Genomic DNA, 10360 nt, shown 5'->3' on the forward strand with positions numbered 1-10360 from the left:
TGTTTGCTATTTCATGCAACCACCAAATAGAAAGAAGCTGAACAAAGATTTTGGATTAGAATTTGTTTAAAGTTCAGAGATATTGTTCACTCATAGTAAAGAGACAGGATGTGTAAGTATGCCTCCAGGATAATATGGTAAAGTTGGCCTCATGTATTCACCTTATTTAAGAACCTGGAAAACAAAACAATGTCTGAACATTCCGTTGTGATATTCTTGCGAACATTAGCTAGCTAGCTCAAAATGTCGTAAAATCACACCAAGAAAAACCTTTCAAAGTTGAATGGCAAGTCTGGGCCACATCTGCGGATTATTCAAGAGTGGGAGGACGATATGGAAAAATGGCCACATATCACCTACAAAGATTTCTTCAATTATTTAATCTTGTCTGTCTGTGTGGATGGCTCAGAGATGAGGTGCTACAAAAGCACAGATGCATATCAATACCTCCACAGTGGCAAAGTTGGATTCACTTTGAGGATGACAACCTGGTGTTCCTCAAAGCAGATGTCCAGCCCAGTCAGACCAAAACACACCATCATTCTGTCTGGATTCTTGTATCATCTGTCGGCACGGTGGAGACTGCAGGGTGTTCTTGTTGTAGGGGCAGGGGAAGTCTTGCAGTCATGCAGCTGCAATACTATGGAAAGTAGCAAGCTCGCTGTCTTTTTGTTTAGGACTGATACGTTTGATGTTAGCTAGTTACTTAGCGAGCTAGCTAATTGTGATTATACCATATCACTGACCAGAACTGATAACGTTAACTATTACAACATGCACACACAGTTCTTGGTTTCAATGGCTCACTGTGTAAGGTAACAATGAGGTAGGTACAGAATCAAGGTGAATTTTACAATGAAATTGGTAATTACCAGCATAACTTAAACCTACTAGTTAAAATGGAACTGTTTAAACTAGTCAACTGTGAGCACCATGTAAACCAGTGTTCTGTACTGTAATTTACTATTCTAACAGTAGTTTTCTTTGCTGAAGGTGCAGAATGCTATCTATGGAGGATTGACATGGATGTCCTGTACATACTGTATGAGCAATGCCAGTGGAACTCGGAGACGCAGCGGAATTTAGCTCCAAAAAGGTTGAGCGGGATATGTTTCAAACATCACAAACCAAGTGACGAGTTCTCTGACAGAAACCCGCCCGCTTCTCCATCTCTACCTCTCCCACAACGCACTTAAGACGAGTTTGGAAGGGGCCAATGTTCCAGTGGAGATCCTTCTGCACAAGTGTATCAAAGCTAAACCAAACAGTTATCAAGTTCGAGCAACAGCTACAGCAGCCTCATGGTGAACATGGCATAAATATGCAGTGTCAGAAATGCTGTCATTTTATGATGTTTATGTTAAGCTGGAGGAGTGTAAATGTGCCACCTTGAAGGAGGTCACTAAAGCACAGAGAGCCTCCCATGCGTGTTATGACGCACGTAAACTTCGGATCCCTTATAGCTCAGCAAAGAAGTTTCCCGTGCGCACCACAAAAAATCCCAACAACTTTGTGTGGGAGCATCTCTTCTCCATGTCCCAAGGGAACTCAGCAACCACATTTGGCAAGGAGAACGAGCAGGTGGCTTACACACTTCTAGAAATCAAATGTCCTTTTCTGAGTAAGAAGTGTGAGTCTCTGACTAAACTGTTCTCTGGCAAACTCACTGCTGTGAAACTGGTTGATGCCTCAGCGGCAACCTAATGGAGCCCGTGGGTACTACTTGCAGGTGCAAATGGGCATGTTCTACACAGGACTGGAGAGATGCAAACTACTTGTCTGGGCTCCATCCAAGCAAGTTGTTATTGATGTACCATTTGATGTGAAGTTCTGTGCTGATGTTATTCCTAAACTGAAGGCATTCTATTTCACACATATGCTGCCAAGGATAGTAGATGAGTTCCAGTCATTCAGACTAACTCTGTGCTCCAAATATGTTAATCTATGTCGTATTTAGACTCGGGGCCTAATACTTTGTGTTTTTAAATAGCTCTTGTATTTTGTGCCTGGTAAAGCTCTCTCTGTCAGCTCTACCTTATTATCTAAGCATAACTCTTGATTTGTGTTTTTTGTTGTTGTTGTCTTGTACAGCTTTCTTCATATATGTTTATCTAATGGCTAAAGATAACTCCTTGTGATTCATTAATATTTGAAATGTACCTTGTATAGCTCTTTATTTTCATATGGCACTTATTGAACTCATCGAAGCATACCATAACACATCTTGTACTAAGCAAATTATGGTGTTAATAAAACACAATGAAATTCCACTTTGTTGACATTTTCTTTGATACTTAACATTCTGAAAGGAAGGACGAGGAGGCATGTCTAAGGGTTTCAAATGTCTTTTCAGTTTGATTCTGGGTTTGGTTTTCAAGGGCAAAAATTAAGAAAACAGTTTGGCGCTTGATAAACAGTTGTCTTCCCTTTTGGTCTGTTAGAGACATTTTGGTGTTGAAGAAAATGTATTTTAAATAGATGTAAGAATGCATGATAGAAGCACCTAGTGGATGCCTGTAATTATCAGGAACAGGCAAAGTTACAGTACATTCAAAATGTGGGAACATTAAAATAATTCAGATTAAATAGTAAACTATATATATAGTGCATTCCGAAAGTATTCAGACCCCTTGACTATTTCCACATTTTGTTACTTTACAGCTTTATTCTAAAATTGCTTAAATATTTTTTCCCCCTCATCAATCTGCACACAAAACCCAATAATGACAAAGCAAAAATGTGTTTTTGGAAATGTTTGCAAAATTGTAAAATAAAAAAAATAATATCAAGTTTCCGTAAGTTTTCAGACCCGTTACTCAGTTCTTTGTTGAAGCAGCTTTGGCAGCGATTACAGCCTTTAGTCTTCTTGGTTATGGCGCTACAAGCTTGGCACACCTGTATCTCTGCAGATCCTCTCAAGCTCTGTCAGGTTGGATGGGGCTGAGTTGCTGCACAGCTATTTTCAGGGCTCTCCAGAGATGTCAGATGGGGTTCATGTCCGGGATCTGGCTGGGCCTCTCAAGGACATTCAGAGACTTGTCCCAAAGCCACTCCTGCGTTGTCTTGGCTGTGTTCTTAGGGTTGTTGTCCTTTCCTGACTAGTCTCGCAGTCCCTGCCGCTGAAAAACATCCCCACAGGTGCCAGGTTTCTTCCAGATTCAGATTGGCATTCAGGCCAAAGAGTTAAATCTTAGTTTCCTCAGACCAGAGAATTTTGTTTCTCATGGTCTGAGAGTCTTTTAGGCAAACTTCAATTGGGCTGTCAAGTGCCTTTTACTGAGGAGTGGCTTCCATCTGGCCACTCTACCATAAAGGCCTGATTGGTGGAGTGCTGCAGAGATGGTTGTCCTTCTGAAAGGTTCTCCCATCTCCACAGAGGAACTATGGAGCTCTGTCAAAGTGACCATCGCGTTCTTGGTCACCTCCAGTACCAAGGCCCTTCTCCCCTGATTGCTCAGTTTGGCCAGGCGGCCAGCTCTAGGAAGAGTCTTGGTGGTTCCAAATTTCTCCCAGTTAATGATGGAGGCCACGGTGTCCTTGGGGACCTTAAATGCTGCAGAATGTTTTTGTACCCTTCTTCAGATCTGTTCCTCGACACAATACTGCCTCTGAGCTCTACGGACAATTCCTTCGACCTCATGGCTTGGTTTTTACTCTGACATGCAATGTCAACTGTGGAACCTTATATTGACTAGAGGTCGACCGATTTCAAGTTTTCATAACAATCGGTAATAGATTATTTTTTTTTACACTTTTATTTAACTAGGCAAGTCAGTTAAGAACACATTCATATTTTCAATGACAGCCTAGGAATGGTGGGTTAACTGCCTTTTTAGGGGCAGAACGACAGATTTTTACCTTGTCAGCTCAGGGATTCATTTTTGCAACCTTCCGTTTACTAGTCCGTTTACTAGTTTATGACTTCAAGCTATCAACTCCCGAGATTAGGCTGATGTAACCGATATGAAATGGCTAGCTAGTGAGCGGGGTGTGCGCTAATAGCGTTTCAATCAGTGGCGTCTCTCGCTCTGAGACTTGGGGGTAGTTGTTCCCATTGCGCTGCAAGGGCCGCGGCTTTTGCGATGTGTAACGTTGCTTCGAGGGTGGCTGTTGTCGATGTGTTCCTGGTTCGAGGAGCGAGGAGAGGGATGGAAGCTATACTGTTACACTGGCAATACTAAAGTGCCTATAAGAACATACAATAGTCAAAGGTATATGAAATACAAATCTTATAGAGAGAAATAGTCCTAAATTCCTATAATAACTACAACCTAAAACTTCTTACCTGGGAGTATTGAAGACTCATGTTAAAAGGAACCACCAGCTTTCATATGTTCTCATGTTCTGAGCAAGGAACTTAAACGTTAGCTTTTTTTACATGGCACATATTGCACTTTTACTTTCTTCTCCAACACTTTGTTTTTGCATTATTTAAACCAAATTGAACATGTTTCATTATTTATTTGAGGCTAAATTTATTTTATTGATGTATTATTGTATTGTTGTAATTGCCATTATTACAAATTGGCCGATGAATCGGTATTGGCTTTTTTGGGTCCTCCAATAATCGGTATTGGCGTTGAAAAATCATAATCGGTCATCCTCTAATATAGACAGGTGTGTACATTTCCAAATCATGTCGTCAATTGAATTTACCACAGGTGGACTCCAATCAAGCTGTAGAAACATCTCAAGGATGATCAATGGAAACAGGATGCACCTGATCTTAATTTCGAGTCTCATAGCAAAGGGTCTGAATACTTATGTAAATAAGGTATACGTTTTTTTATATGATTGCTAAAATCTCTGAAGACCTGTTTTCACTTTGTCATTATGGGGTATATTTTGTAGATTTAATCAATTTCAGAATAAGGCTGTAACGTAACAAAATGTGGAAAAAGGGAAGGGGTCTGTATACTTTCCGAATGCACTGGTATATGTACTGTATGTATGTGTAATGGTTGTCTGTGGGGAAAGAATGTGAGGACCAATGTGCAGCGTGGTAAGTATTCATATTCTTTAATAGAACTCAGAACACTAAAATACAAAACCAACAAGAGAACGAAATGAAACCGAAACAGTTCTGTCTGGTACAGATATGAAACAGAAAATAACCACCCACACCACACAGGTGGGAAAAGGCTACCGAAGTATGATTCTCAATCAGAGACAACTAACGACACCTGCCTCTGATTGAGAACCATACCAGGCCAAACACAAAACACCACATAGAAAAAGGAACATAGACAACCCACCCAACTCAGGCCCTGACCATACTAAAACAAAGACATAACAAAAGAACTAAGGTCAGAACGTGACAAGACAGGAGAAATACTACTGTATAAAAGTAACTTAGAAATGTTCTTGCTTTTGAAATAACAGCAATTTTTTTGTCCATTAAAATAACATCAAATTGATCAGAAATACAGTGTAGTTATTGTTACTGTTGTAAATTACTATTGTAGCTGGAAATGTCAGACTTTTTATGGAATATCTACAGGCCCATTATCAGCAACCATCACTCCTGTGTTCCAATGGCACATTGTGTAAGCTTATCCAAGTTCATAATTTTAAAAGGCTAATTGATCATTAGAAAACCCTTTTGCAATTATGTTAGCACAGCTGAAAACTATCATCCTGAATAAAGAAGCAATAAAACTGGCCTTTAGACTAGTTGACTATCTGGAGCATCAGCATTTGTGGGTTTGGTTACAGGCTCACAATGTCTAGAAACAAATAGAACATTCTATTCTTGTTCTGAGAAATGAAGGCTATTCCATGCGAGAAATTGCAAAGAAACTGAAGATCTCGTACAACGCTGTGTACTACTACAGCACAAACTGCCTCTAACCAGAATAGAAAGTGGAGAGGGAGGCCCCGGTGCCCAATTGAGCAACAGGAAGAGAACATTAGAGTGTCTAGTTTGAGAAACAGACGCCTCACAAGTCAACTGGCAGCTTCATTAAATAGTACCTGCAAAACACCAGTCTCAGTGACAAGGCAACTCCGGGATGCTGGCCTTCTAGGCAGAATCCAGTGTCTGTGTTCTTTTGCCCATTTTTATTGGCCAGTCTGAAATATGGCTTTCTTTGCAACTCTGCCTAGAAGGCCAGCATTCCGGAGTCGCCTCTTCACTGTTGACTGTGGTAAACCATGGGGTGCTGGGTTGAGCGTGCAGAGATTAACACAGAGACAGGGAAGTTTAAGTCCACAAACAACTTTACTCGGGCATAAAATAAACATAACAAAGATCATCATGTAGGTTTGGCTCAGTCCTTCTTCTCAGCTTTGGCTCTGTGTTGGTCTCTCCCCGTCCTGACTGGTGGTGTGTTACAGTGCTCCTTTTATTTGGCCTCCAGGGCTGGTTGGCACTTTCCCCTAATTACCTCCAATTGGAGCTATCCGTGTCGGGGTGCCCAGCTCATGTACTCCCAGCAGAGAGAGCCAACATCGCATCATGTACCTCCCCAATAAATCAAATCAAATGTATTTATATAGCCCTTCTTACATCAGCTGATATATCAATGTGCTGTACAGAAACCCAGTCTGTAAACCACAAACAGCAAGCAATGCAGGTGTAGAAGCACGGTGGCTAGGAAAAACTCCCTAGAAAGGCCAAAACCTAGGAAAAAACCTAGAGAGGAACCAGGCTATGAGGGGTGACCAGTCCTCTTCTGGCTGTGCCAGGTGGAGATTATAACAGAACATGGCCAATATGTTCAAATGTTCATAAATGACCAGCATGGCCAAATAATAATAATCACAGTAGTTGTCGAGGGTGCAACAAGTCAGCTGGCTTTTCATAGCCGATCATTGAGAGTACCTCTACCACTCTTCTACCACTCTTCTAGATAGTTGAAAACAGCAGGTCTGGGACAGGTAGCACGTCCAGTGAACAGGTCAGGGTTCCATAGCCGCAGGCAGAACAGTTGAAACTGGAGCAGCAGCACGGCCAGGTGGACTGGGGACAGCAAGGAGTCATCATGCCAGGTAGTCCTGAGGCATGGTCCTAGGGCTCAGGTCCTCCGAGAGAGAGAAAGAAAGAGAGAATTAGAGACAGCATACTTAAATTCACACAGGACACAGGATAAGAGAAATACTCCAAATATAACAGACTGACCCTAGTCCCCCGACACATAAACATCTGCAGCATAAATACTGGAGGCTGAGACAGGAAGGGTCAGGAGACACTGTGGCCCAATCCGATGATACCCCCGGACAGGGCCAAAACAGGCAGGATATAACCCCACCCACTTTGCCACAGCACAGCCCCCACACTACTAGAGGGATATCTTCAACCACCAACTTACCATCCTGAGACAAGGCCAAGTATAGCCCATAAAGATCTCCGCCACAGCTCAACCCGAGGGGGGGCGCCAACCGAGACAGGAAGACCACGTCAGTGACTCAACCCACTCAAGTGACGCACCCCTCCTAGGGACATGATGGAAGAGCACCAGTAAGCCAGTGACTCAGCCCCTGTAATAAGGTTAGAGGCAGAGAATCTCAGTGGAGAGGGGGACCGGCCAGGCAGAGACAGCAAGGGAGAGCCTTTCCGTTCACGTTCACACTCCTTGGCCAGACTACACTCAATCATATGACCTACTGAAGAGATGAGTCTTCAGTAAAGACTTAAAGGTTGAGACCGAGTCTACGTCTCTCACATGGGTAGGCAGACCATTCCATAAAAATGTTTGCCTAGAAATTCTAGGGACAATAGCGTACGTTTAGGTATGTACGGCAGGACCAAATCGGAAAGATAGGTAGGGGCAAGCCCATGTAATGCTTTGTAGGTTAGAAGTAAAACCTTGAAATCAGCCCTTGCCTTAACAGGAAGCCAGTGTAGGGAGGCTAGCATTGGAGTAATATGATCAATTTATTTGGTTCTCGTCAGGATTCTAGCAGCCGTAGCACTAACTGAAGTTTACTTAGTGCTTTATCCGGGTAGCCGGAAAGTAGAGCATTGCAGTAGTCTAACCTAGAAGTAACAAAAGCATGGATTAATTTTTCTCCATAATTTTTGGACAGAAAGTTTCTGATTTTTGCAATGTTACGTACAGTACATGGAAAAAAGCTGTCAGTGAAACAGTCTTGATATGTTCGTCAAAAGAGAGATCAGGGTCCAGAGTAATGCAGAGGTCCTTCACAGTTTTATTTGAGCGACTGTGCAACCATCAACATTAATTGTCAGATTCAACAGAAGATCTCTTTGTTTCTTGGGACCTAGAACAAGCATCTCTGTTTTGTCCGAGTTTAAAAGTAGAAAGTTAGCACGAGGACAGATGCAGAGCCTCGGTCTGACGCCATTAAAAGGTAATTTACCACCTTCACAAGTGCAGTCTCAGTGCTATGATTGGGTCTAAAACCAGACTGAAGCATTTCGTATACATTGTTTGTCTTCAGGAAGGCAGTGAGTTGCTGCGCAAACAGCTTTTTCAAATTATTTTGAGAGGAATGGAAGATTCGATATAGGCCGATTGTTTTTTACATTTTCTGAGTCAAGGTTTGGCGCTTTCAGTTGTTTAGTTGGAATAGGGTCCAGTATGCATGCAGCTTGAAGGTTTAGAGGCCATGATTATTTTCATCATTGTGTTAAGAGATATAGTACGAAAACACTTGTGTCTCTCTTGATCCTAGGTCCTGGCAGAGTTGTGCAGACTCAGGACAACTGAGTTTTGGAGGAATACGTAGATTTAAAGAGGAATCCGTAATTTGCTTTCTAATGATTATAATATTTTCCTCAAAGAAGCTCATCAATTTATTACTGCTAAAGTGAAAGCCATCCTCACTTGTGGAATGCTGCTTTTTAGTTAGCTTTGCGACAGTATCAAAAATAAATTACGGATTGTTCTTATTTTCCTCAATTAAGTTGGAAAAATAGGATGGTCGAGCAGCAGTGAGGGTTCTTCGACACTGCATGTTACTGTCTTTCCAAGCTAGTCGGAAGACTTCCAGTTTGGTGTGGCGCCATTTCCGTTCCAATTTTCTGGAAGCTTGCTTCAGAGCTTGGGTATTTTCTGTATACCAGGGAGCTAGTTTCTTATGACAAATGTTTTTAGTTTTTAGTGGTGCAACTGCATCTAGGGTATTGCGCAAGATTAAAGTTCCTCAGTTAGGCAGTTAACTGATTTTTGTCCTCTGACGTCCTTGCGAAGGCAGAGGGAGTCTGGAAGGGCATCAAGGAATCTTTGGGTTGTCTGAGAATTTATAGCATGACTTTTTATGCTACTTGGTTGGGGTCTGAGCAGATAATTTGTTGCGATTGCAAACGTAATAAAAACTAGGTCCAGAGTATGACTGTGGCAGTGAGTTGGTCCAGAGACATGTTGGACAAAACCCACTGAGTCGATGATGGCTCCGAAAGCCTTTTGGAGTGGGTCTGTGGACTTTTCAATGTGAATATTAAAGTCACCAAAAATTTGAATATTATCTGCTATGACTACAACGTCCGATAGGAATTTAGGGAAATCAGTGAGGAACACTGTATATGGCCCAGGAGGCCTGTAAACAGTAGCTATAAAAAGTGATTGAGTAGACTGCATAGATTTCATGACTAGAAGCTCAAAAGACGAAAACGTTAGTTTTTTTTTGTAAATTGAAATTTGCTATCGTAAATCCCGCCTTTGCGGGATGCATGGGGGATATGGTCACTAGTGTAACCAGGAGGTGAGGCCTCATTTAACACAGTAAATTCAACAGACTTAAGCCATGTTTCAGTCACGCCAATCACATCAAGATTATGATCAGTGATTAGTTCACTGACTATAACTGCCTTTGAAGTGTGGGATCTAACATTAAGTAGCCCTATTTTGAGATGTGAGGAATCACGATCTCTTTCAATAATGGTAGGAATGGAGGAGGTCTTTATTCTAGTGAGCTTGCTAGGGTGACATGTTTAGTTTTGCCCAACCTAGGTTGAGCTGACTACACTGACTGTGCTAGTGGCAGACTCCACTAACTTGGCAGGCTGGCTAACAGCCTGCTGCCTGGCCTGCACCCTATTTCATTGTAGAGCTAGGGGAGTTAGAGCCCTGTCTATGTTCGTAGATAAGATGAGAGCACCCCTCCAGCGAGGATTGAGTATGTCACTCCTCAACAGGCCAGGCTTTGTCCTGTTTGTGGGTGAGCCCCAGAAAGAGGGCCAATTATCTACAAATTCTGTCTTTTGGGAGGGGCAGAAAACAGTTTTCAACCAGCGATTGAGTTGTGAGACTCTGGTGTAGAGCTCATCACTCTCGCTAACTGGGAGGGGGCCAGAGACAATTACTCGATGCCGACACATCTTTCTAGCTGATTTACACGCTGAAGCTATGTTGCGCTTGGTGACCTCTGACTGTTTCATTCTAACATTGTTGGTGCC

This window comes from Oncorhynchus masou, chromosome 31 (assembly GCF_036934945.1).
Source record: "Oncorhynchus masou masou isolate Uvic2021 chromosome 31, UVic_Omas_1.1, whole genome shotgun sequence".
NCBI classification, from domain to species: domain Eukaryota; kingdom Metazoa; phylum Chordata; class Actinopteri; order Salmoniformes; family Salmonidae; genus Oncorhynchus; species Oncorhynchus masou.